This window comes from Lacerta agilis, chromosome Z (genome assembly GCF_009819535.1).
Source record: "Lacerta agilis isolate rLacAgi1 chromosome Z, rLacAgi1.pri, whole genome shotgun sequence".
Lineage (NCBI taxonomy): Eukaryota > Metazoa > Chordata > Lepidosauria > Squamata > Lacertidae > Lacerta > Lacerta agilis.
In genome coordinates, this window is record NC_046331.1 from 23,233,623 (window position 1) to 23,259,220 (window position 25,598).

Consider the following 25,598-nt stretch of genomic DNA (forward strand, 5'->3'; position numbering starts at 1 on the left):
GAATGAAGCTCAACCACTGGCTTGCCAGTCGAAGCAATTTCCTGGGGGGTTGCCATGTGTCCTCTTCTTCCAGGACACACTCTTTTCCAGGGGTAAAATTTGAGACAAATTGAATTTATTTCCTTTGAATGGCCGTCATAGCATCATCTTTTTTGCTCTTCAAAATATGGCCACCACACTGGGGTGTGACCGCAGTCACATGCCAACAGCTTCTAGGAGCCACAGGTGAGAGTTGAGTGTGGGGTAGGGATCAAAGGAGGACAATTTACCCCAGATAGAGCATAATGTATTCCCCACCAGAGGTACTACTCCTCCCCTAGCACCCCATACACCCTACAATTTTATTGTACTGTTACATTGTTCAAAGTACTGTTATTGGATTTAACTCACATGATTATCCACTTAATTTCCTTGTGCTCTTAACTTAACTGGGGGTCATGAAGTAATTTTCTTGAATATTTCATTGTGTCCTTAAATTAATTTAACTGGGGGAAGCCACTGTTTGATCTGTCATTTTATGATTATTTTTTGTGCACCAAAATTATAATTGTTGCTGTTAATTAACAATTATAATTTTGCCCCAGCAAAATATTTAAAAAAGCATAAAACATTAAACATTAAAAACTTCCCTTTACACATTCTGCTTTCAGATGTCTTCTAAAAGTCAGATAGTTATTTATCTCCTTGATGGGGGCATTCCACAGAGCAGGCCCCACTACCAAGAAGGCCCTTGGCTTGGTTCCCAGTAACTTCGCTTCTCCCAATGAGCAAACCGCCAGAAAGGCCTTGGAGCTGGATCTCAGTGTCCAGGCTGAATGACAGGGGTGGAATCACTCCTTCAGATATACAAGGCCAAGGCCACTTAGGGCTTCAAATGTCAGCACCAACACTTTGAATGGTTCATGGAAATGTACTGGGAGCCAACATAGGTCTTTTAGGACTGGTGTTATATGGTCCCGGTGGCTGCACCTAGTCACCAGTCTGGCAGCTGCATTCTGGAGTAATTGTAGTTTCCAAGTCACCTTCAAAGGTAGCCCCATGTAGAAGCACATTGCAGCAGTCAAAGCGGGAGATAACCAAGGCATGTACTATTCTAGCGAGCAAGTTCCCAGACTTGTTTTGATTTTTCTCTTCCCTCCCTGTCCCTTTTTCCTTGTGTGCAGTGTACTTTTTATTTATTGTTGTTGTTGTTACCCTGAGGGTAGGGACTGCTTTGTTTTAACTGTGTATGCTGCTCTGGCAGCCTTTCTGACTACTTTAGAGTGGGGCACAAATGTTCACACACACACACACACACACACACAATATTTTGGATGAAGGGCTGTACAGAAATTTAATAAACATATGAGAGACATATATGTGTCTGATCTGTTATACGTTGGCGGTCAAAAAACCAAAACCAACAACCCAGATCGAGAGAACAGCTTGAATTCCGGTCAGACCTCGCACTCGCCCACCGCCACCTCTCTGGGCGAAGCTCTCTTCCTTACCTCGCCAGCCTCCAGCCCATCACCTCACCCTCCAGCCGCCTGAGCAGCCGACGCCGTCAACGACGACGACAACACCGTCACGGCCGGCTCCACTGTCACCACCACCAAACCTCCCCACCCACTGTCTCTCTTTCGCTCGCGCCCCCCCTTCCTCCTTTCTGTGAGGCTGTCCTTCGCATCAATCAGCGGAGCGGGGCTTCGGATTGGTCCACGCGCCGGGGCACACCTTTCCTCCTCCCCCTCACTTTCCCTCCCCCGCGTTACCTCAGCCGGCGCAGCCCCCGCCTCCTCTCCCGTGGTCTTGCTTCGCTTTCTTTCCCCCCTCAGCCATTTTAAACAGCGTGAGGCGGGCAGCGGACCGGCTCCAGTTGCGGGAGAGGAGGGATTCGGTTACGGCAGCCAGGGACAGGAAAGAGTTCTCGCTCGTTTCCCCGCCCCACATCACGGTGAGATTCGCCTGGCGGCGCCCCGCTTGTTGAGGGGGTGGGGAGGAAGTCGCTTCCCGCCCATTTTTATTCGGGAGAGATTATTCACCTGCCCACCCTATATGTAGGGTACATTTATATATGCCGGAAAGGGGTCGCCTCTGCCTTCCACCGCATGAGGTGAGTGATGCTGCGTGGCCCTTGCGAAAGACACAGTTTGCTTCCTTCCCTCCAGTCCATCCGTCGCCAAAGGGGATGAAAGCGGCGCAAGATCTTTCCCCTGTCGGGTAGAAGCAGGAAGAGGGGCTCTTTTTTCTTTCAAAGCTGGCTTTAGGGTCGCTTTCCTCTGACCCCGCCTTAATTAACACGCCACCTGCGTTGCCTAGCTAGCTTCCCGTTTTTCTGAGCCATCCATTTCCCCCTCAGCCTCACTGACCCCCCCCCCGCCCTCCCCGTGGAATGTAGCGGTAGATCAACTCAAGGCCATCCGGTTAATCGGCAGGGGTAGGAACCCCTCCTCAGGTTGCGCTACTTTTGCCTGGACAGGTGTACATCCTCAAAGCTGCTTGCCGGTAGGATGTAGTGGTGTGTGTATGGAAACCTCTTTGTGAATTTGCATGGCTGTCATGCAGCCTAGAAAAGTAAGGATTGCATTCCTTCTCCTCTCACTTTTGCTTCTGGCTATACAGCTATATTCCCAAACGGTTGTCCATGAGAGGAAGTGTGGTCCTCTGGCAGGGAAAGGGCATGCTGCCTGCCTCCCTAAACCAGGGTTTCTTTAATCAAGTGAGAGCCCTAAAATTTGTGTTTGTATGTTTAATGTTAATCCATTCAACAGGATTTATATTCTGCTTGGTCATCAAAACCTCAAATATATGTTGTTATTAATGCCATTTTTGTTTGCCTGTTGACCTTCTGAGTTTTTTTTAAAGATCAATAAAAAATACAATAACATCAATAAAACATTACAGAAACTCAGTATACATAGCAGCCCTCACACTTGAGTCATGTGTGTGTTTGTGTGTATAACACATACATTTTATATGCATTTCATAGATTAATCAGGTCAGTTAAAATTTATACAAATATTCAACTAGTAGTGCAATCTTGTATATGTCTACTTATTGAGTTCAGTGGGGCCTTTGGTAGGTGGGTAGAAGATTCCAGTACTGTACGTATTTGGTTTCTATGCAGTACAGTACGAAGTTAACTGGCAGTGTAAAATTGCTGCCTTTGCTGTTTATATGTATGAGTTTTGACTGATTTAGGCTACATTTTCTCCCACTTACCTAGGAGTCTACCCCACTGAACTGAGAGAGCCTTATTTCTAAGTAGACATGTATGGATTCTGGTACAAATTAAACTCTTATATAATTGCTTACGAGGGAAAAACAATGGGTTCTCTTTCTTTTCTTATTTAGATGATGCATTCCTGGGCTGCAATAGGTATCCCAGAAGAGGTGTTCTGTTTTCTCTTGCACAGGATAAAATTCTTCTTCAGGGAGAACTTCTAGAGGGGTTGCCATGTTAGTCTGTTACAGCAAAAACAACAGGGTCTTCAGGTAACTTGAAGATTACCAGATCTATTGTGGCATAAGTTTCCATAGTTGATGAAAGCTTATGTGACAATATGTATGTGTGTCATTATGGTGCCAAAAGACTTACCGGTACTTGCTTGTTCTAAGAGGGTGTTGCTAATTAGAGTGCTTGTTTTTAAAATGTTTCTTTAATAAATCTGATTCTGGAAGTACCTTTTAGCCAATCAGAATGCTTTGTGCAGTACAATCCTCTGCATGTTTACTGAGAAATAAATCCCACTTTGTTCATACTGTATTTGTTTAGGGGTGCATTGCATGTAAGTATATTTCAGGTTACAGCCTTGGCTAATGTAATCACTTAATTGACTAAGGGTGCAGTCCTAAGATCTTGCAGCTGAGGAAGTCTCTGTACTTGATGCCTGTGTAGAGCAGATGTTCATCCTGAAAATGAAGCATGTTGAAGGAGGTATTGAATGTATCAGACCCCCTTGTTCTCTAACATGCTTCCAAAAAGGCCTAAAACTATGTTTTAGCCCTGAAGCTGGTGTACGCCTGGAAGAAGCGGACCATTTGGATCCCTTCCAATCGGGATTCATGGGACTGAAACTGCCTTGGTCGCGCTGGTTGATCTCCGGCGGGCTAGGAACAAAGGTGAAAGCTGTTTCCTAGTTCTGCTGGATCTCTCGGCGGCCTTTGACACCATCGACCATAACATCCTTCTGGACAGGCTAGAGGGGTTGGGAGCTGGGGGCACTGTTATACAGTGGTTCTGCTCCTTCCTCCTGGGCCGTGTTCAGAAAGTGGTGGTGGGGGTTGAGTGTTCAGACCCCTGGGCTCTCACTTGTGGGGTGCCTCAGGGTTCTGTCCTCTCCCCCATGCTTTTTAATATCTATATGAAGCCGCTGGGAGAGATCAGGGGGTTTGGGCTGGGTGTTCATCAGTATGCGGATGATAACCCAGCTCTACCTCTCTTTCAAATCAGAACCAGTGAAGGCCATGAAGGTCCTGTGTGAGTGCCTGGAGGTGGTTGGAGGATGGATGGTGGCTAACAGATTGAGGTTGAATCTTGACAAGACAGAAGTACTGTTTTTGGGGGACAGGAGGAGGGCAGGTGTGGAGGACTCCCTGATCCTGAATGGGGTAACTGTGCCCCTGAAGGACCAGGTGCGCAGCCTGGGAGTCATTTTGGACTCACAGCTGTCCATGGAGGTGCCGGTTAATTCTGCGTCCAGGGCAGCTGTCTACCAGCTCCATCTGGTACGCAGGCTGAGACCCTACCTGCCCGCAGACTGTCTCACCAGAGTGGTGCATGCTCTGGTTATCTCCCACATGGACTACTGCAATGAGCTCTACGTGGGGCTACCTTTGAAGGTGACCCAGAAACTGCAATTAATCCAGAATGCGGCAGCTAGACGGGTGACTGGGAGTGGCCGCCGGGACCACATAACACCGGTCCTGAGAGATCTACATTGGCTCCCAGTACATTTCCAAGCACAATTCAAAGTGTTGGTGCTGACCTTTACAGCCCTAAATGGCCTTGGTCCTGTATACCTAAAGGAGCATCTCCACCCCCATCATTCAGCCCGGAGACTGAGATCCTGCACCGAGGGCCTTCTGGCGGTTCCCTCACTGCGAGAAGCAAAGCTACAGGGAACCAGGCAGAGGGCCTTCTTGGTAGTGGCGCCCGCCCTGTGGAACTCCCTCCCTTCAGATGTCAAAGAGATAGACAACTACCAGACATTTAGAGGACATCTGAAGGCAGCCCTGTTTAGGGAAGCTTTTAATGTGTGATATTTTAATGTATTTGATTTTTGTTGGAAGCCGCCCAGAGTGGCTGGGGAAATCCAGGGCGGGGTACAAATAATAAATATTATTATTATTATTATCATTTTAGTCCTCCTATTAATGTCAAGATGAAGAAATAAAACGGAGAAGGGGAGGGAGTGTAACAGAAGGTAAAAAGGTAAAGGACCCCTGGACAGTTAAGTCCAGTCAAATTTGACTATGGGGTGTGGCGCACATCTCTGCTTTCAGGCCGAGGGAGTTGCCATTTTTCCTCAGACAGCTTTCTGGATCATGTGGCCATTTAAATTGAATAGGAAGGTTAGGAGAGCCTGGCTCTGCTCTTCCTTTGCACAACAGCTTTGTAGAGTAGGCCAGCGGTGTCTTAGCTATCAGGTAATTGCTGCCATTGCACCTGCCAATTATTTCTTTCAGCTCCCGGGCATGGTGAATTTTGAGAAGACAAAGCAATTGCTTTCAGAAGGTTCCTGAGGTAGCACACTCCGCACTTCTCAGTCAGATCCCTAACAGTTACTTGGGGAGTACGAACAGTACCCAACTTATCTGACTCTCCTAGAGAACAGAGAAGCCTGCTTTTATCTTCCCCCACACTTTCACCCAGTAGAATACGCTCAGTGGTTAGGCATGTAGGAGATTTCTAGAATCCTTGAGTTTGGTGTAAACACAATTCATAATCCAGCAAGCAGGCTTCTGGTCTCATGAGTAACACAGCATAGGTGGTCTGTTGCAGTGGTTTTGATTATTGATAATGAACCCTGACGTGAGGGACTAGTAGTCTCTCATGGAAAGGACAAAGGGCTGCATATCGCAGCCCATTTTTAAGGGCTCTCGCACCCAAGTTGGATTGAGTGACAGTTGGTATTTTTCAGTATACAGGTTAGATTTGGCAGGTAACTATTGTAGTGTGATACTTTGCCAGGAGATAGGGAGATGGCATAAACCCCAGAGGAAGGCAAAAGTTATTGCTTATGAAAATCAACACTAGATTTTTGTATCTTCCTGCCAGTCAAAACATTCTGTGCATTGTGGATTCAGGAGTTGGTGGGAGTATGTGTTGGCCTTGCTTGGGCAAAAGGAAAGGCATAGAACTGTACAGTTGAAGGGATCCCAGGGGTCATCTAATCCAACTTCCTGCAATGCAGGAATGTCAACTAGATCATGCATGACAGAGGACTTTTATCTACAAGAAAACTGAGAAAAGCCACACATGTTTCACCCTGGATAGAGGAATTTATAAGGGCTAGGTAATGGTGGTTCCTGTGCCATTTATTTCCCTTCCCCATAATAATAATCTAAGTCATAACATACATTGAGACCATCCTAAGATAATCAAATAATAGTTAAAATGATCTTCCCTTTATCCTGATAATGATCTTGTTTAGAAGAGAAAGCTACACTGTGCTTGAGTTGATGGACTCATCTGTGAGCTCACTTTCTTTCTGTTGCATCAGAAAGGATGGGTTGTGTGGATTGGGTGAGGTTGTTTGTGGGGTTGTCATAGGATTTTTTCACTTTCAGCAGCACAAATACTTGTATCAATGGTGTGCAGTACATAAGTTCTCAGAAGGGAGATAAATTGCTGCTATATTATTTTAATTGTCCTTTTCATATTGTTTTTCACATTAGGCTACATTTAGGTAAGGAGACTTAACCTATATATCTATTCATCTGTAAACTGATTGAGTTCAATGGAATTTACTTCCAGATAAGAGTGCAATCCTGGGTACACATAATGCTTGGAATATAGCCAATTGAAGAGAAAGGAGCTTCACCACAAGTAGACATTCGTAAATTTGTGTGTAAGATATTTATGAATAACACCAATTTATATATGTTTTATTATGAATTTGAAGAATTTATAACTAAAATGGGATATATTTGCAACAATAGGATTGTAATCTGTTTTAAAAGCAATTTAGTTTGTATGGGACAATCTACTGTAATTATTATCGCTGTCTTGGTCAGTGAAATGAATCCTAGGCTGTTTGGTAACCTAAGTTGAGAAATTATTTGATACCATGTGTTTTACCTAGCTAAACTATGCAGGACTTTCATTTCTTGGAAATTGGTAATCATGCTATGACGATCACTGTATATTTATGGACTTTGAGGAAAGCAAAGTTGGACAACAGTGTTAGGAAAGTGGGCGATGTAGAAACAGAAGAGTAGGAGAGAAAGAAAAGCAGAAATGAAGATTTAGAGGACAGTATAAGAGAACAAAAAATTGAAGGAGAGGAGTAGGAAGGGACGGCATAGGTGTGTGGTTCTGAAAAAGTATCACAATGGAGTATGAGCAGTGTTAGAAACAGATATAAAACCTTTTCGCCAAATGGTGCCTTAAACCTAGGTTACAGACTCACAAACTGAATGTTTAGGCACCTTTTTTTTACAAGATTACAAAGCTGAAAATGAATTGTGTATATTATCAGTCAGATTTTACCAGCTAAAATCTGATGCATGACATAGCACAGCAGCAAAAAAACAAAAAAACTGCTACTGTGCACCAGCCAGCCAGAAGGTGGAGATGTCAGGTGCCATCTTGGCACCCAGGCATCTTTACTTGGTAGCAAGTGGCCAATAGCCAGCAGAAAAGGGGCTAATTTTGAACGCTGAGTATGAGGTGGTCACCTGGGATGAAGTTCACATGAAGAAGTGTAGAATTGGCAAGGGGTGGGGGGGAAAGCATCTGTAGTTGATGAAGTGTGGTCAAATGGGGATTGGGTCCTGCAAGTTGGAGAAGCATATGCATGCCAAACAGGGCTAGTGGCTCAGGTTTCAAGATGTAATGTGAGGCAGCTCATTTCAGGGTATTCCAGATAGCTGCCTTATATGTAATGGGGTGCTGCAGTGGTAGGGTGAATATATGTGGGCACATGTTATTTAAGAATATATTTTTTGCTAGTATTAGAGAGATTTATAGAATAGGCTTAACAAAACTCAGCAGCAGATGTTTATTTCATATTTATTTTACTTATAGAATTTCTTACCCACTCTTCAGCATAAGGTCCCAGGGCAGGTTACAGCTACATAGTATGCAATTATAAAAACAGATAAAACTGTTAGAATTATAAAAGTAAAACTGTTCCAAATGGAACAGAATAATAAAAATTTAACAAAAGAGGTGGGTCTTTTAAAAACACAAAAGCAAACCCTTAATTGTCAATATGTGTTGTGTAGCCATTGTGGGAAATGCACTTTGATTTGCATAGCATTTGGAATGTTGCCTTCATTAGGGCCTCAGGTACTGACGGGTGTGTGTGTAGGTGTATGTGGCTTATCACCACATATGATCATCACTGTTGCTACACTCTACTGTAATTGTCATTTCACTTCCTCCCGTCTGCCACTTTTTTTAGTTCTAGCAGCTTTTTGCATTACCAGATGTTTATATTTTGTTGCTTTTGAGAAAGAGATGTTATAATTATTGTTGGTGATGTACCTTAAAGAGTTATATTCTGGATTACAAACAACTCTGTGAGCTGATTCTGGCCTTTGTCCAGCTAGAGTATCTCCTTCCCAGGAGCTGAATGAGAAGTAAGCAGTTCTTTGTTATTCTTCCCCTGAATCAGTAGCATCTTTCTGGCTTCAGACCAGATGGTTTCCTTTGGACATTGGTTTTCAGTAGCATAATCTCCTCCCTCTCACGCCCCCTTTGTAGACGCAGCTCAGGAGGCTGGGCTAAGGATGTGGCCTGATGCTGATGTAACAAGCGAGGGGGGAGGCAGAAAGAGAGAAAGAAAACCAAGAAAATGTGATTCACTGCTTAGTAGCTTCCAAGGTTGCATATTACATCTTGTCTATTATGATAAGAGGACACTAAAAGTGTTCTCTTCCGCTTGAGGTAAAAGACTACATCAGCTATGTTTTGTGTTCTCATATGAACTAATTGATGCATGTGGCTTTCCTTGGTTGGGTAAAAAGTAAGCTTTCTATTATACAGTATCTATTAGAAAAGCAGTCACTTATAAGGCAGCAATTAGCCAAATTGTAGATACAGTATAAAGCAATTTGAACAACACAGGGTTTAATAGCATTGTCTCATGCAGTACTGAAGAGCAGGACATTTTATTTTTTTTACCTTTCACACTAGCACTGTTTCGTCATCTTCCAAAATAGGCACATTAGTATAAGGATATGAAGCTTTGTTATGTCCCAACATAGAGGGATGACGGATATAAATAGTCAGTTGACTTTTATTCATCAGTGCTACATTCCTAATTGTTTTAGGCTGCAGACATAGCCAGTTGTGCTTTCCCTTTCTAGCCATTCATATAAAAATTCAGTTTTGTGGCTTGGGTAACTAGAAAAATGAATATTGTGATCACAGTATTTTTCTTTCTTTTTGGTGGGTGTTCATAAAATGAACTAGGCCATTGCTGCTAAATATAATCAAACATTGTCTCTGGCCAAAAGGTTTTTAATAGAAGAATGGCAATTAAAACAGCTGTTGTGGTCAGCTTTATTTGGAAACTGTCTATCAAACATAATACTGTTTATTTGTACTCTTATGCAATCTATACAACTTTCCCATACTTAATTGTTGATTGAAACCTTAATGGTGATGCTTTCATTGTTATCAATGGACTGTTGTATTGACTTCTCATCTGTATTACCCCCAGATCTAAGAAATAACTATTGAATGACAATAATATTAATTACAAAACAATGTAAGCTATCAAACACTAAAATAGTGTTCCTTATTATTGAAGAATAGCAATATTAATTAAATGTATTTGGAATCATGATATATATTTGGCTGAATAGACAAAGAAAATAGAAGCATTTGCTCTTGGTTTGAGCAAGTTACCGGTAATATATACAGTGGTGCCTCGCAAGATGAAAATAATTCGTTCTGCGAGTGCTGTCGTATAGCGAATTTTTCGTCTTGCGAAGCGCCAACGGGAAAATAGCGGTTTGACGGGGGGATTTCGTCTTGCAAGGCAAGCCCATTGACAAATTCGTCTTGCGGGACAGCCTTTCGCTAGCGAATGCCTTTCGTCTAGCGAGTTTTTCGTCTAGCGAGGCATTCGTCTAGCGGGGCACCACTGTAATGTAGCATGTAATGTATCAGCTCTTGCCAACCTAGCAGTTTGAAAGCATATCAGCACAAGTAGATAAATAGGTACTGCTGTAGCGGGAAGGTAAGCGGCGTTTGTGTGTGCTCTGACTTCCGTCACTGTTCTATTGCACCAGAAGCAGTTTAGTCATGCTAGCCGCATGACCCAGAAAGCTGTCTGCAGACAAACACTGGCTCCCTCAGCCTGAAAACAGAGGTGAGCACTCCACCCCATAGTCAAATTCAACTGGACTTAACTGTCTAGGGATCCTTTACCTTTACCTTTTACCTATGTAATGTGATTATATATTATTACTGGGGGGGGGTGTTGCAGAAGGCAACCAACTCTTGTTGCAGGAGAACATGCAGGATAGAACCTTTAAACAAAATTAAAGCTGTTTAAAACTGAAATTTTATACATGAGACCTGCGAGTATAGGGCAGTGTGCAGCAGCAGCAGCAGCAGCAACATCATGGTGTCATCTTGGAATGAAGGCTTGCTGAGTTTTGTGGGGCTTGCTCCCACATAAGTGGGAGCAGCTTAAATGGCTGAAGTATTTGTTCAGTTTTTATTGTTATATTTGTTTATTTTTGACTTGGGATTTTATTTCTAGTGTGGCTGGCTTTTCATGGAAAGGAAATTTGAGCATAGGAGTCACTTCCTACAAGGGTACTTCATAATGTCCTTGTATTTGAAATGGTGGAGGTGGTTTGCTTTTGAGTAATCATAACTATTTTGTAATTGTACAAGCATTATGCTTCCTAGAATGGTTGTACCTAGTGACTAGCCCTCCTCCTTTTCTCGGACATGCTGATTCTGCTAACGTGAAATATGCAAACACCAATAATTATCTGACCAGATTGTTTCCCCCCTTGCCTTTTTTGAACCCTAGTCATTCACATCTCTAGATCATAAGCATGACACGGTAGAGTCTTTGGCAGTCATGTATTCTGAGCAAAACAATTTTAAATAATATTTAAAGAACAGGTAGATATTCTGTTATATGATTGCTCAAGGAAGGATGCGCACTTAATATTCTCATGTGCAGTTTCTCTGGGAAAGGGTTTAAATAAATGGAAAAGCAGATAAGTAATATTTTTATAGATGTTTACTGTCTTGCTTTCTAGAGCTCTTAATCCACCATTCCTAGGGGTTTGGATTTGTCCATATACAGTTGCCCTTTTGGGTTGTCACACATTTTTAGAGTTCAGGCAAAGACTGGTCTGGAACAAAAAGTTTTTTCCTTTTATGGTTTCTTGCTCAGTGGAATAATTTCTTAATAAATAAGCTAATTTGTAATAGGAAGTGTCTTGCAGTGGGGTTTTTTTTAAGCAACAATTGGTGCAGCAATAAAACTGCTAACCCATTTGTAAAGCTAAGCAGGGTCCGGTATGGTTTCACATTGGATGATGGTGTTGTTGAGATTCCTGCATTGCAGGGGGTTGGACTATGGTTTTTGGAATCCCTTCCACCTCTATAATCCATTATTTTAGTACCTTTGGTAAATGATTTTATAATTCCAGAGTAGAAGAGTCTTATAACTGATGCCCCAGTATAGCATTCTCTTCCATGTGCAGGAGATGCATGCATAGAGTACCCATAAATAGATTCCATTCTAGTGGTGTTAAATTTTGGAAATAATCTTTTGGAGAATATTCTCAATTAATGAGAATATTAGAGAATTTTCATTTAAAATAGGAGAATATTCATTTTAATGCATTGAAAATGATATAATTTTAATGCATTGAAAATGATATAATTTTAATGCATTAAAAATGATACAATTAGTTAATATACATGTTTATTCATGGGTAATCTTGTTCAGATGGCAGCCATAAACTGTACAGATACTTTTATTCAACAGGGCAATGCAGTGAATTAACATTCTTTGACTTTTTTGTGCCAAACCTGAAATTGAAAATTCAACGTGAATGACTCACGTTAATCACTAAGCCTGCCACTAACTGTATATTTAGTAAAAGAACCACAGTGAAAATATATAAGCACAAGCCTACTTGTCAATTGCAAGTATCAAATTAAAAAGTAAAACACGTTTCATAGTTAAAGTTAAACCATTCTAAGGTGATGGCACCAGTAGTTGTCATGTTAAGGTCTGGTATAAGGAAACTCAGTAGTTAAATCATATTTTCTTCTTCCATCAGAACATGTACATGTTAAAAAATGCAATTGGCATGTTAAGGTTTGATACAAGTAAATTCAGTATTGGCTATCTTGTGCTTTAAAAAAATATTTTTATTAAAGATTTTCTTGATTTACAAAGGTAGTGCAATGTCTTGCTCGTATTTTTCCATATAACATTTTTACAAATCAGTTTTTGTTGTTGAGACATTAGGAAGAAAAGGGGGAGAGAGGTGGGTGGGATGGGGAGATAGGTGGGGTGGGGTGACGATGTTTTTATTTTATCTTGTGCTTTTAATAGCTCTAACACTTAATAACTGATTTGGTGACTAAAACACAGCTTGATAAACAAAACTATATGCGTACATATAAAAAAGAAGCCATTAACACTAAATATATTATCATATGATAATATATTTCAGTATGTCAATCTCTGGTAAATGGCACCTTGTACCATTGAATGGTTGTTGTTGTTGTTCAGTCGTTCAGTCGTGTCCGACTCTTCGTGACCCCATGGACCAGAGCACACCAGGCACGCCTATCTTTCACTGCCTCCTGCAGTTTGGCCAAACTCATGCTAGTCGCTTCTAGAACACTGTCCAACCATCTCATCCTCTGTCGTCCCCTTCTCCTTGTGCCCTCCATCTTTCCCAACATCAAGGTCTTTTCTAGGGAGTCTTCTCTTCTCATGAGGTGGCCAAAATTGAATGGTACTGTACTTCATTGAATGGTACTGTACTGCAAAAATCAGTTACTGGCACTAAATAAAAATACAGAAACGTCAACTGTTTTCCCCTCAGCCACACCTCTTGAGGCACTGACGCACTGCCACAGTCAGCGAACGTTTAAGCACTTTAAACTTTATTAAGGTAACTTGAAAACATGGATGTCTTGAGTTATTACTGGTACAAATCTTCTTATATAATTCAGCTCAGTTATAATCTTTCCTGCATCCCGTTAGCAATGGTAATGACCTTTCCTCCCATTCCCCAAAGCCTAACCTCGCAGTTTCTCTTTCTAACCTCCACACCCAACTGCCAAACCCCCAACTGCCTTTCCAGGTTGTTCCCCCTCCTTTTAGAATGCCAAGTAGCTCCGCCTCCCGGGGAACACCTACCTAACATGGGAGTGATAGGTTAACCCATGATGAACCAGGCCTTATTCCGCCACAACACCAAAATAGAAAAAAGGCTATTACATATAGTTGAAATACAGTACATACAAATTCAAATGTTCATCAAATTAAAAGAATAGTATTTTTTTTTAAAGCATTTTCTGTAACTCACATTTCAGAACTGCCAATGGTGAATGACACAATGCCCAGTAATGTAACTGGGTCAAAAAAAAATAAAAAATCATTATTCATTACTAACACTGGCAATATCATGGGTTGACTTATTATTTACTAGATTTTTTTAATGTGGGTTGCAAAACTGGTTCTTACATTAAAATTTACAGTTTGTGGAAAATATTCTCCGGAGAATTTTCTAGCAGAGAATATTCTCACCTCACATCACTCCATACTTCATTTCAATTGCTTGCACATAGACCAAATTAAAGCCTATAATCTACTGCTATTTAAGAAGTAATACTTTCTCTTTGACTGTTTTATGACTTGATCCAGTATTTGGCTAAGTAAGAACAGGATGTGAATCAATATATTTTTTTAGCTGGTTTGTGAGTTGTTAAAATTCATTGAAATTAGCTGTAGTAGTGATTTATGGAGCACTGATGCTATCTGACTCTTGGTGAATTTAACAGTGGATTCAAGATTCCAATAGATGCAAGCAATTTTAGCCTGTGCAAACAAGTCACAGCAAGCTACCTTTGGTTCCACCACCTCATTTCGGCAAGAGTATAAGAGGCATTGCAATGTTCATAATAGTTATTTGCCATGTATCAGTTAGCAGAGCCTAAAATTACAACAATTAGCATATGGGTGTCTGCAAAATAATTGAGGTTAAAAAACGCCCTTGGGCTCATAAAAGTTGGGAATCACTGCTATATGAGAAGTAATAAAGCCTAAGAACAAGTTACAGGAAGCAGTAGTGGAGGTGGTGTTATTGAAGAGGGGAACTGGCAATAACGCCTTGGAATTGTTATGAGATGGTTCTGGGCATCCTTACACAAGCTCCATGTAAAACTAGAAAATGAAATGAATGAGTAGGGTAGCCAACAAATAATTGTTTTCTATAGCAGTGTTAGGTGGGCTTGGGGTAATGTGATTCCCCTTTGCTAGAGGAATAGTCTCATTTAATGGGTAGTGCAGTTCGGCCCCCAGGACAGGTGCAGTTCAGTTTCTCTTAATGTGTTCCATTGTCTTACATAGGTTGGCAAAAAGGGATCTGTTGCAGACATTCTAAACCAGATTTTGATCAGCTCTTAGAGAACCTAATGATGTTTCTCCAAAGAAGCATTTTTGCTTTTATCTTTATATGTATTTAACTCTTTGAAATAGGTTATTGGTGCTTCTAAAGACTGCAAATTTGGTATTTAACAATCTTGTAACTGTTACAAGAAAAAACAACAACTACTACTCCTTTTCCCTTATGGGGTATCCAAGAGCCCGTATAGATACCTTAAGTAGGTTCCCTATCAGTAGGAGAAAATAACAGTCCTCCACTCACCCCATGCAGGGAGGGAAGAGAGGAACCCTGAACAATGGTGTGCAAGCCCTTATATAGACCTTTGAAATTACCCACCCTGTAGCTCAACACCATCCCCCAAAACACCATACATACACCACAGAAGGAGGTGGTCTCCAACAGAAATACATCACGGGGCAGTCTACCACAGAAATCCTGTTTGTCAGGATACCTGACAGTGGTCACTGATTGCTCCACCTAGGCAGCCTGGCCATTCCTTTTGAGATGCTAAATACTTAGTTTCTGAATCCAGGTCACAGGCTCACCATATTCATAACAAATACGTCCTTAAGACTGGATTTGAGCAAAGGGACAATGGGGGGGCTTTCCATCCTCACTGCAGAGAATATTTGAGGTCACTGGAAGAGTCAAAATGGCTTCAGGATTGCTCTCCTGTACTATTTCAGACATGTGGTTTATATACTTATGTATGTGTTTGCCTTGTAAATTTATAAACAATATTTTTATATACGAGACCTTAGAATTCTTATAACATAAAACCATACTACCAGCATAAATATATCTAAAGGCTAAAGGGCTTTAGAAATGTTTATTTAAGTAGAACTGTCATCTTATTCAATGTTATGACCGTCTTTATAATGGCAGTAACGTTAGCTAATTTAGAAACTCTAGTTTTAAGATGAAAAACCCTTGAAACCTACTTATTGGTTTTGTTGGAACTGCCTGCTTGTGCAGTCACCCATTATGGTTGAATAGTTGCACAGGGTTTTTTAAAAAATGGTGTTGCGTTGGGGGTAGAGAAGGTATAACACAATTTCCATCTTTTCAGCAATTTTTCTGAAGGTAGAACATTCTCCTACCTCTTGTTTACAGTTCTCAAAATTTGGCTATACTGTATATGTAGGTTCTTCTGATGCTAGGTAAATAGCTAGAAAGGGAACCAAACTATGCAGATTAGGACTACTTTATAGCAAGAATCTTGTTATCTTTATTTTGTTATGGTAAACAAGACCATTTGGCAGTTATGCCTAAGAGAGCAACTTGGTTCCCTCTTAATCTTTGTAGTTTAATGTTGATGTTACAACTTTTACAAACTTACAATAACCTTTTGATTACATGGCTTGTGTTTCAAAAGCCAGCAAATGAAATATGGAGACGATGTGTACTTGCACCTGCTATCTAAAGAGCACAAGAGGCTTGTGCTAATCCAACGCTGACTTTAACCTAAAATTAGTGAAAGTTCCTTATTTTGTGTTTGGGGGAGTTGTAATTGGATTGGTAATATAGAATGCCTCAATTGAGCTGATGGAAATTTGCTTTTTTCATAGCCTACGTAATGTGGTTACTTGGTCATCAACTATTATACAGCTATACATCTTCTTAAGAATTTGCTTCAGCACTTCCGTAGTCAGGAGGTTATTCTAGGACATCACTGATAAACTTGTGTGCTTTTCCTACAGGAAGTACATTGAGCAAGTCCTGTGAAAGCTGTTTTCTGATACATTGCAACTTAAAATTGCATATGAGTGATGTCCCTTTCTGCAGGAAGTCTGCTACTGCACCATTTCTGTCAACCCTAAAAATTTTGCAATCCTATTTCCTATTGATCTACAATTAGGATTTTATTCAACATGCACAAACTTATCTTTTGTATTTCCCAGTAGTAATTTTAAGCATGCAAGTTGCTACTCCCAATTAAATGTTGTGGCTTGTTCTGAACTTTAGCACCGACAAGGAAAAATGTTTTGGAAGGGGTGAAGGGGACAAAGATTACTTTTTCTGTTTCCATTCTGAACACCCCATTAGCCAACCATACTGAAAGCTAGCTTTATATACTGGGACACTGTTAAGCAAGCTACAGAACTAGGTTATTAGGCTGCATCTTGTTCTTAAGTAGCCCTTTCACAAAAACAGAAGTATCATGTACAGACCATGCTCCAGTTGTTTTGTGCCAAGAACAGGGAGTTAAGATACGGAAATGGTCAAAACATACTGCCCACCTGAACATTTAAGGCAATTTTATACTTGGTTAAAACTGCAAGTAGGAATGACTGAATAAATCTGAGAAGTAAAAAAAACAATTTGATTGGAGAAAAATTTGAGGGATTGTGTTAAGTTGCTGTTCATCATTGCAACAGTGATGGTTCCAATTGCCACCAAAGAAAACTTTGGACAGCTCTATCATTGATGATACAAGCTTTTTAGAATTGTTCCACTGACAACTCCACTGGCACTAGCAGGAACCAAATGTGTGGAACCTACTACTGATTATTTGATAGTGGTCTGCGACTTTTTTTCCTAACCAGTATGTTGATCCTTCGACTAACACTCCCCTTGATCTGACTCTTTGTGAATGTCTCCGCTGATCAGTGTGAATTGCAAGCAGGTATATGTTGAAAGCATGATCAGCCAACCACTCCCTCTGCTCCCCCCCCCCATACATACACACACCTTACACAGACAGAACTGCCAGGCTGTGTGAACATAGTTAATAGTCTACATTGCAATCATATATTGGGTGACCTGCCATTTTCTTGTTTAGCTTCAAAAGTTTAAAGCTAATGTTCCAAATACATAGCTGAATTTAGGCTATGTGTGTAGTCTATAAATGAATACTTCAGAAAGTGACTTTCTTTTAAGCATGTTTCTGATTCCCTTGGATATTCTTTTTTAATGAGCAGAAATCTTTCTTTTTTTTTGTAAAAATGCTAATCTTTAGTGATCAGAAGTTGGGGAAGCTCCGTGGCTCCTAGTACAACTCCCCATTCTGCTATCCCAAATCTTGATTTTGCCATAGTTAAAAATGCAGTGGCAAGATGCAATTCAGACTGATGCAATACAGCACAGCAGTGTTAGCATGGAGACCCTACAATTTCAAAAGTCCTAGAGGATGACCACCTATGTGATGGATGGACAGTCTAAAACTAACAGCAGGGCTTATGCCGATGCAAGAAGCAAACAACAGAAATGCAGTGTATCTTAATTTACTTTTATGAAAATAACACCGAAGGCAGAATAATTAAAATAGTACTCAGGGTTATTTGCCAATTGCCCTTTGCTCCCAATTACGTAAAAGTGGGCAGCTTGTATCAATGAAGCAAGAAGGCACATACGATTTTTGTTTTCCTTTATACCCAGAGGAGTGTGTGCTAATGTGCTAATGATCATACGTCAGTGTGATATGTTATAGCTTGCAGTGCTATAAAAACATGACTCTTAAGGCTAGATTTATAAAATGTTACTCTGCTGGGGGAGGGGAGACATTTACGAGCCTGCTATTGTGGCAGAGGGGTTGGAAGAAGAGAGATAAGGAGCACCATGACTCTTCCAGCAGCTCTCTACAGTTCTACACTTGAGTGTGGAAAAGAGGGCTTTCCCCTTTTCTGGCAATTTACTGGTACTTGGTTTCTATTCCGGTCGGGCGTACCCAGGATCAAAACTGGGGGGGGGCAAGCCATGGTCGTTCTTTTCCCCCATACCTAGCAAAACATGGGGCTCTAAAAGCCCACCAGTTTCCAACCTCTCGCCATCGATTCCCAGCCTTTCGCTGCTGAGGAGACTAGTCCTTCTTTCCCTCCCCGATCTTGCCCCCCGCCACAAGCGGCGCCGAGGGGAAGCACCGCGGAGTAGCCTCCGCGTCTGGCTCTCAAAGACCGGTCATCGTGCTCGCCAGTGGGGGCGGCTTGTTCCAGGGTGAGGCTCTCCGCCCTTCCCGGGAGAAGAGGAGGAGGCACCTCCCGCCCCCCCCCCCTGCTCGGATCTGGTTTCTCGGCTCCTGCCCTCTCCCGCAGCGTCGCCCTGGGGCACGCCAAGCTGGTCTGAGCCATCGGGAGTTGCCGCGATGGGAGCCTGAGGCCTGGCGGTGATGGTGCTCTGCAGTCTGGCTGCTGCAACCTTCAGTTGCTTCTAGGGGGGCAGCTGCCCCCCACAGCCCCTTGCTGGGTACCCCCATGGCTCCTGGGTTGAAAAGAAACCCACTCAGACTGATCCCCATCCAGTCTTTGGCCACAGGTGGAAAGGACCAAGCTCATTGGTTGAATTATGGAATCATTGCATTGTAGAGACGGAAGGGACCCTGAGGATCATCTAGTTCAACAGCCTGAAATACAGGAATCACAACTAATTTATCCCTGACTAATGGCCACCCAACCTTTATTCAAAAACCTGCAACGAAGGAGTCCGTTCCACTGTCAAACAGCTCTTACTAGCAGAAAGTTCTCCTTAAGGTTTTGTGCAACCTCCCTCCTTTTTTCCCTGCCCACCTGCACCCCCAGCTCATATTTCTATAGGAAAACACTGTTTCAAATAAGAGTCTGATAGATCCCACTATAGTTGGTGTTCTGTTGCGTATGTGATTAAAGGGTACCCTGTCTCTGTAAAAGCATCCGTGCTTTAACTTCCTTGGCCAGTTTTTCTGAAAGAGCTATGATCCAAACTTTTTGTTACAATTGTGACATTTGCAAATGTTCCACAGATTTCCAATTAATGGGCAGCAAGATGTAGAGCTGTTACTAAAAGAGAAGTAATTCAGATTGACATTTTCATTTTTAAAGATTATTAACAATTCTAAAATTGGGATACAAATAACATTTTGTTTTGTAAGCAAGCTTATTTAATCAACAACATTCTTTCAAAGTAGCTGTAATCTGACATGTGCCCACTACATGTGATAGTTGTTCCAACCTCTTTACACCCTCTTTAGCAAAGAAGAAAAACAACCATGCTAATATGAGTGTTAAATGCCACCTGCATAGCAGTGTTAAGATTATTTTATTTTATATACACGGATACTGACTTTAAAGGCTTTTTAGCCCACAGGATCTGCCAATCGATCATCTCAATTACTGCTTCTAGATCTGTATTTTAAAAAATTACTTCCATTTGACCCCCCAAAAGGGCCCCATGGCTATTTATACCATAAAATCTCAATACAATTAAAACTACAGAGACTGCTAAAATACAGAGTATAAACAAATAAAAGGGCACTGTAGCTAGCACAGTTAAAATTTATTAAAAGCCTACTAGAAAGAAAATGTCTTAACTGCTTGTCTGAAAGATAATAAATAAGGGGCCAGATTGCAATCTCCACTAATATTTTATCACATCCTTTACAGTTCATACACTAGCCATTCAAGATGAACATCAGCTCAAGGGTCAACCATGGTTATTAGTCTCTGCTGCAAGACAGATGACTCCTCATTGTAAATAAGCTTTTGCGGATTTATAATACATCATGAGAACATTTGTGGCTATGTAGGAAAGTGCTTAATCATATGCAGAATATTTATATTACAACAAAACAGCAGTTGCAAAAATGGTCAGTTCAGTTTGACCTTTCAGAAACATCACCATTGCCATGGCAAGTATTGACTCATTTCCCCAGAATCGGAAGTAATAGGTCATAATGCTTACTTAAAAAGAAAAACTTATTGTCTTAGTAGGCGTGTTCTTGTAGCCTTATAAGTTCCCTAATGCATATACAGACTAGCAGACAGACTTGGAAGGCTTTGCTTGGTGAGTAGCTGCGTTTGTGTGCATATTCGTAGTTTGACTTGGATGTGCAAATACCTCTGGTTCAATAGCATTACGTATTCTGATCTTAAACCATTTGTTTTCTTTTTTAAGCTGCTAGCTATTTCTGTGTGCAAATGGAACAGTGCTTTAAAATGTCACATATTTAACTTTTTACCTGCCCTTGATAACTTTACAAATATTTTGTAGTGGACATAAATGTTTCAACTTCTACAACTTTGTAAACCTTACAACTTTGAACAAAAATACCTTTTAATTATGCAGTGCCTTTCAAAGCCTTCTTTGATAGTAAATAACAAGTATATTTCTGTATGAATGTTGTAATCTCTGGTATCTTTTCTTTCACATTAAACCTTGGGGTGGAGGAAAAGAGCAGTTATGGAAAATGTAATCTTGTCTTCTGCTCATTCCATGTGCAGCATTTTAAAAATTAATGATACTGTAACAAGAGGGCCTTCTCATTATTCTTGTGACCTGTTTTTGCCTCTGCAGTCATGATTAGTGGGGAGAAAGCTTAATCATGTGTCCCAGTTTTGGCAACATGTTAAGCAAAACCTTGGCTTGGCACAACAGTAAAAAGGACCAAGAGGGAGCAAAGCAGCTGCAAACTCCCCTTAGTGAACCTGTGCTAACCTGGTAAACCATAGTTTGGCTTACATTGTTGGGCAAACCCGGACTTGACAGAAATAAAGCTGTTGCTGAATTTTAGGACATTGTCACCTGAACAGAAATAAACAATGTCCTAGAATTGCTGAGTTATAGTTTCATATCTGTCTAAATTCCACAGTGAACAGGGTACAATTTTTTGTCTGATCACTTTTAAAGAACTTATATTGGAGACCGAACAAGGAATAGAAGCTGCTTTTAGTTTCAACAGCTCAATCATATATGTGGCTACTCAGAAGTATCATTGAGTTCAGTGGGGCTTACTTCCAAGTTACATGAGCATAAGAGTAAAGACTTACTATGGTCATTAGTGCCAGTGCAGATTTAATGTTATGCCATAGATACCAAGGGGAAGAGGTGGTGGTGTATTTAAGTCTTCAGAATACTCCCAGTAGCCAGATAATAACATCTGAATTTTATCTCTGTCATCCAGTTTAAACTAGACACAGAGTTATAATAGTTCCAGTTTTGTTCACTCAATATTCAGTTTAATAATACCATAGCATCTCTGACTAGTGACTGTATATACGGTAGTATGATAGAAGAGTTCATTATTTTATGACGTAAATAAATTCTTTCACAATCCCATTTCAAAGGTAGTTACACTATTAAGAAACTCTATTTTTGGGTCCTGATATGTTTTCTACAAATGATTGGGTTTTGTTGTTGTTGTTGTTTTTAAAAAAAAACAATTTAGCAGTCTGGAAAGGAGGGATGTGTGTGTGTGTGTAATACTGCATACCAGCTAGGCCTGGGCAATATATCCATATATTGGCCAGGACCGGTATTAGGGGTAGACCTCAATGACAGTTTCACTCAACGGTATATCTTTGGTGAAACCGCCGCTGCCTGAGTCCCTCTGCTACCAGCACCCAGCACGCTGAGAGAAAAACAAGCTGCAGCCGGGCATTGGAGGCAGAGGGGCTCGGGAGCAGTAGCAGTTTTACCTGCGATATACCGCTGAGTGAAGCCATCATTGCAGTCTGCCCTCATACTGCTGCAGAGGGAGAAACAAGCTGCATCAGCAAGGTGTGATACAGCTTGTTCCTTCCTCTGCTTTAACAAGCCCCCGCCCTGTCCCTCTGGCACACACACACATGCTGGTTGTGGTTGCTTAGCGGGGGTGTGTGTGTGTGAGAAGACTCCCGTCCCCCAGCTGAGCCTCACCACTCCCTCTGTCTCAAGGCAGCAGCATATGCAGCCTCAGCTCCTACCGCTGCCTTTGGACAGATGGGGGGGGGGAAGGCACAAATGGGATGCTTCCTTCTCCCTGTGAGGGAGAGGCAGCCCACCTGCATCTCCTTCCCATCCCAAGGCAGTGGAGGATGCTGCCCCCAGCTGCCTCCGCCACCTTGGAACATGCGGGGGAGGTACAAATGGGCTGCTTCTTCATCCAGGGAGGGAGAGGTAGCCCGCTCGCTCCCCCACACCAAGGCATTACATGAGGCAGGCAAACGAACAAAGTGTTAGCGCACTTGCCTCATCCATTGCTTTGATGTGGGCTTCTTTCTGACATTGTGATATACTGACATCGTGATATAGATCGCAGTGTTTAGCTGGCAGTATATTACGATGTTGGCAAACAGTTATTGCCCAGCCCTAATACCAGCCACTGAACTGCCTCAACATGAGCCAGTAACATTCTTGTTGCACTTGTGGTTGTTCTTCTAGTATTGCAGGCAGATTCACTGCGAAAATTTGTGCCTGCATTGATGCATCTTTCTAATAGGATTGATGGTTCTGAAGCATAATCAACCCTGGTACTACTTTGGTGATATAGTCGTAACTTGGATCTCAAACACCTTAGCTCCTGAAGAAATTGGCTCCCAAACAATTGAAACCTGGTTTTCAAATGATTTTTGGAAACTGAATATCTGGCATGACTTCCGGACAATCCTGTAACCAATCGGAAGCCATGCCTTGGTTTTTGAATGGTTCCAGGAGTCGAACCGACTCCCGGAACTCATTCTGTTTGAGAACCAAGGTATGACTGTACTGCTATCTTGTTTTAGGGAAGAGAAAGAGATTAGGAGTTTGTTGATGTACAATCCACTCCACTTCCAAAGATGCCCTGACAGAGCTGACACATGATCAGTAGTAGTAGTAGTAGTAGTAATTTATTTATACCTCACCCAACTGGCTACGTTTCCCCAGTTCTCTGTGACATTAAACTGGGATATTTATTTATTTATTTATTTTGCGAACTTACCCCTTTCTCCCCAGCAGGGAAATGGGGGTGAGAGGTGGGAAACTTGAATGTACTTGTAAGTAATACCCTATATTGTAAAAAATAGAAAATGTACTCAAAAGTAGTTGAAAACACAAACAACTTTTTACAATTTCCAAGAAAACCCTTGCAATTTTGTAATATTAAAAATGCTGTCCTTTGATGATGTGAGAAGTGGAACATGCAAAAGATAAGGTCATATAGCAGGTAAACTATACAATACAGATGGGGAACCTTTTTCAGCCTTAGGACCATATTCTCCCTGTGGTTGGTGATGCCAGAGACAAAAGTGAGCAGAACTAATATAAATTTTACTGCATTTGACTCCTCCAGGTCTGAGGTTTTCCACCCCTGCTGTAAAAGAAATACAAATTTGCCCATTGTCAGTTCAGTATGTACATTTTTCTCAGAAATAAGTCCCACTGAGGTCAGTGGTGCTTACTCCTAAATACTGTAACTGTGCATAGGATGGCAGTCTGAATGACTGCAGAAAATAAAAAAAATGACATATTTGAAACAGTGCCCCCCTTTTCTGGTTGCAATTTTGATATCCTACCCATTATATAACATGCTTTGGAAACGCCTTCAAGAGAGCACAACTGCAGTTTTCCTTGCATGCAGTCCCTTCTCACCTATGGGTACAAGGCTAGTACTTGAATACAAGGCTGTCTTAATTTCTAATTATGCATATGGAAGAGAACTGTTTCTTTTGTAGTGGATAAATGTATGGGCTAGGTTGTCTGTCTCACTGATTTTACTGTGTGAAGCAAATGTCACAGAGTATACTTCTGCTGGTGTGCTTTCCATTTGCTTTATACCATCTGTGCAGCACATGCAGATTTAATTGCACACTCATTCAATGGTGGTCCTAATTAAACATTTTGAAATTTCAGTCTTTATGGAAGGTTAGTGGCCTAATTCACACAATCAAATCCTAGTTTATTAAGTCAGGGTATGCACAAACTTTAAGCACTAGAACACAGTCCCTTTGATCCTCTTTTTGTGTGAGCACAGAAACAAAAGCTACAGTTTACTATAGTTTCCCTTGACATGCAGTCAGGCACTATGATTAATAGGTTCCAAACAAGCAAGGATTCAGAAATCAAACATTTTGATTGCCTGAATGGGCGTCTCATTGTTGGGCAACATGATCTTCTTGTGTTCTCAGTTCTTCTGTTCCAAGAAGCCTTTTGTGATATTGTAGAATTGTAAGAGGTTCAGAAAAGAGCAACCAAAATGATCAAGGGGATGGAGCGACTCCTGCATTTGGGACTTCTCTTAGTTTAGAGATCAGGCAAGTAAGAGGTGATATGATAGAAGTTTATAAAATTATTATGCATGGCGTGGAGAAAGTAGATAGAGAAATGTTTTTCTCCCTCTCTCATAGCACTAGAATTCATGGACATTCTATGAAGCTGAATGTTGGAAGGTTTAGGACAGATAAAAAGAAGCACTTCTTCACTCAGTACATAGTCAAACTTTGGAACTCCCCCCCCCACCAGGCAGTGATGGTCACTAACTTGGAAGCTTTTAAAGAGGATTCGATAAATTAATGGAGAAGGCTGTCAATGGCTACTAGCTATGAGGTGGCAATACCAGTTGCTGAGGAGGGGAGAATGCTATTGTGCTCATGTTCTGCTCACTGGTTTCCCACAGAGCAGGATGCTGGATAGGCCATTGGCCTGATTTGACAGGCTATTCTTAAGTTCTTATGTTGCCTTTTTAAAAACAAACCTATCATTTTGTTGAAAAGCAAAACTTGTTTATGATAAATAGCCATATAAAACTTGAAAATTAAAGTTCTGTGTAACTTTAAATCTAGAGTTACAAACGGTCTTTCCCATCTTACTGTGGACTGAGCAACTTCTGAAGAGTTCTCATTTCTCCTAGAAAAACTGTAAGTTTGAATTTTGGCATACCAATACTTATTGTTGAATATGTTTCATTAACATATCTGTTTTTTATGTACTGTTTTTAAAGTGTGCTGATTGAAGTAATTTCCTGTTTAGAAATATATCCTAAATGTAGCCTGTATCTTTCTGATGTCATATATTTAATGTCTATAGCAGTATTTGATTGGGTGTGTGGTTACTATCAACCTTTGAATTGGGATGAC

The 25,598-nt window shown here is 41.2% G+C and overlaps 1 protein-coding gene across 2 annotated transcripts in view; it reads left to right on the plus strand.

Annotated features, from left to right (window-relative positions):
* Nucleotides 1-1,756: 1,756 nt before the first annotated feature.
* Nucleotides 1,757-25,598, plus strand: part of ACSL4 (acyl-CoA synthetase long chain family member 4) — a 51,444-nt gene continuing 27,602 nt past the window's right edge. The window contains exons 1-2 of one of the 2 annotated variants that reach the window (XM_033138072.1): nucleotides 1,757-1,936; nucleotides 25,305-25,379. The gene's annotated coding sequence lies outside the window, so the exon portion shown is untranslated. The remainder of the gene's footprint in view (nucleotides 1,937-25,304; nucleotides 25,380-25,598) is intronic. The other variant, XM_033138073.1, reaches the window with a different exon arrangement.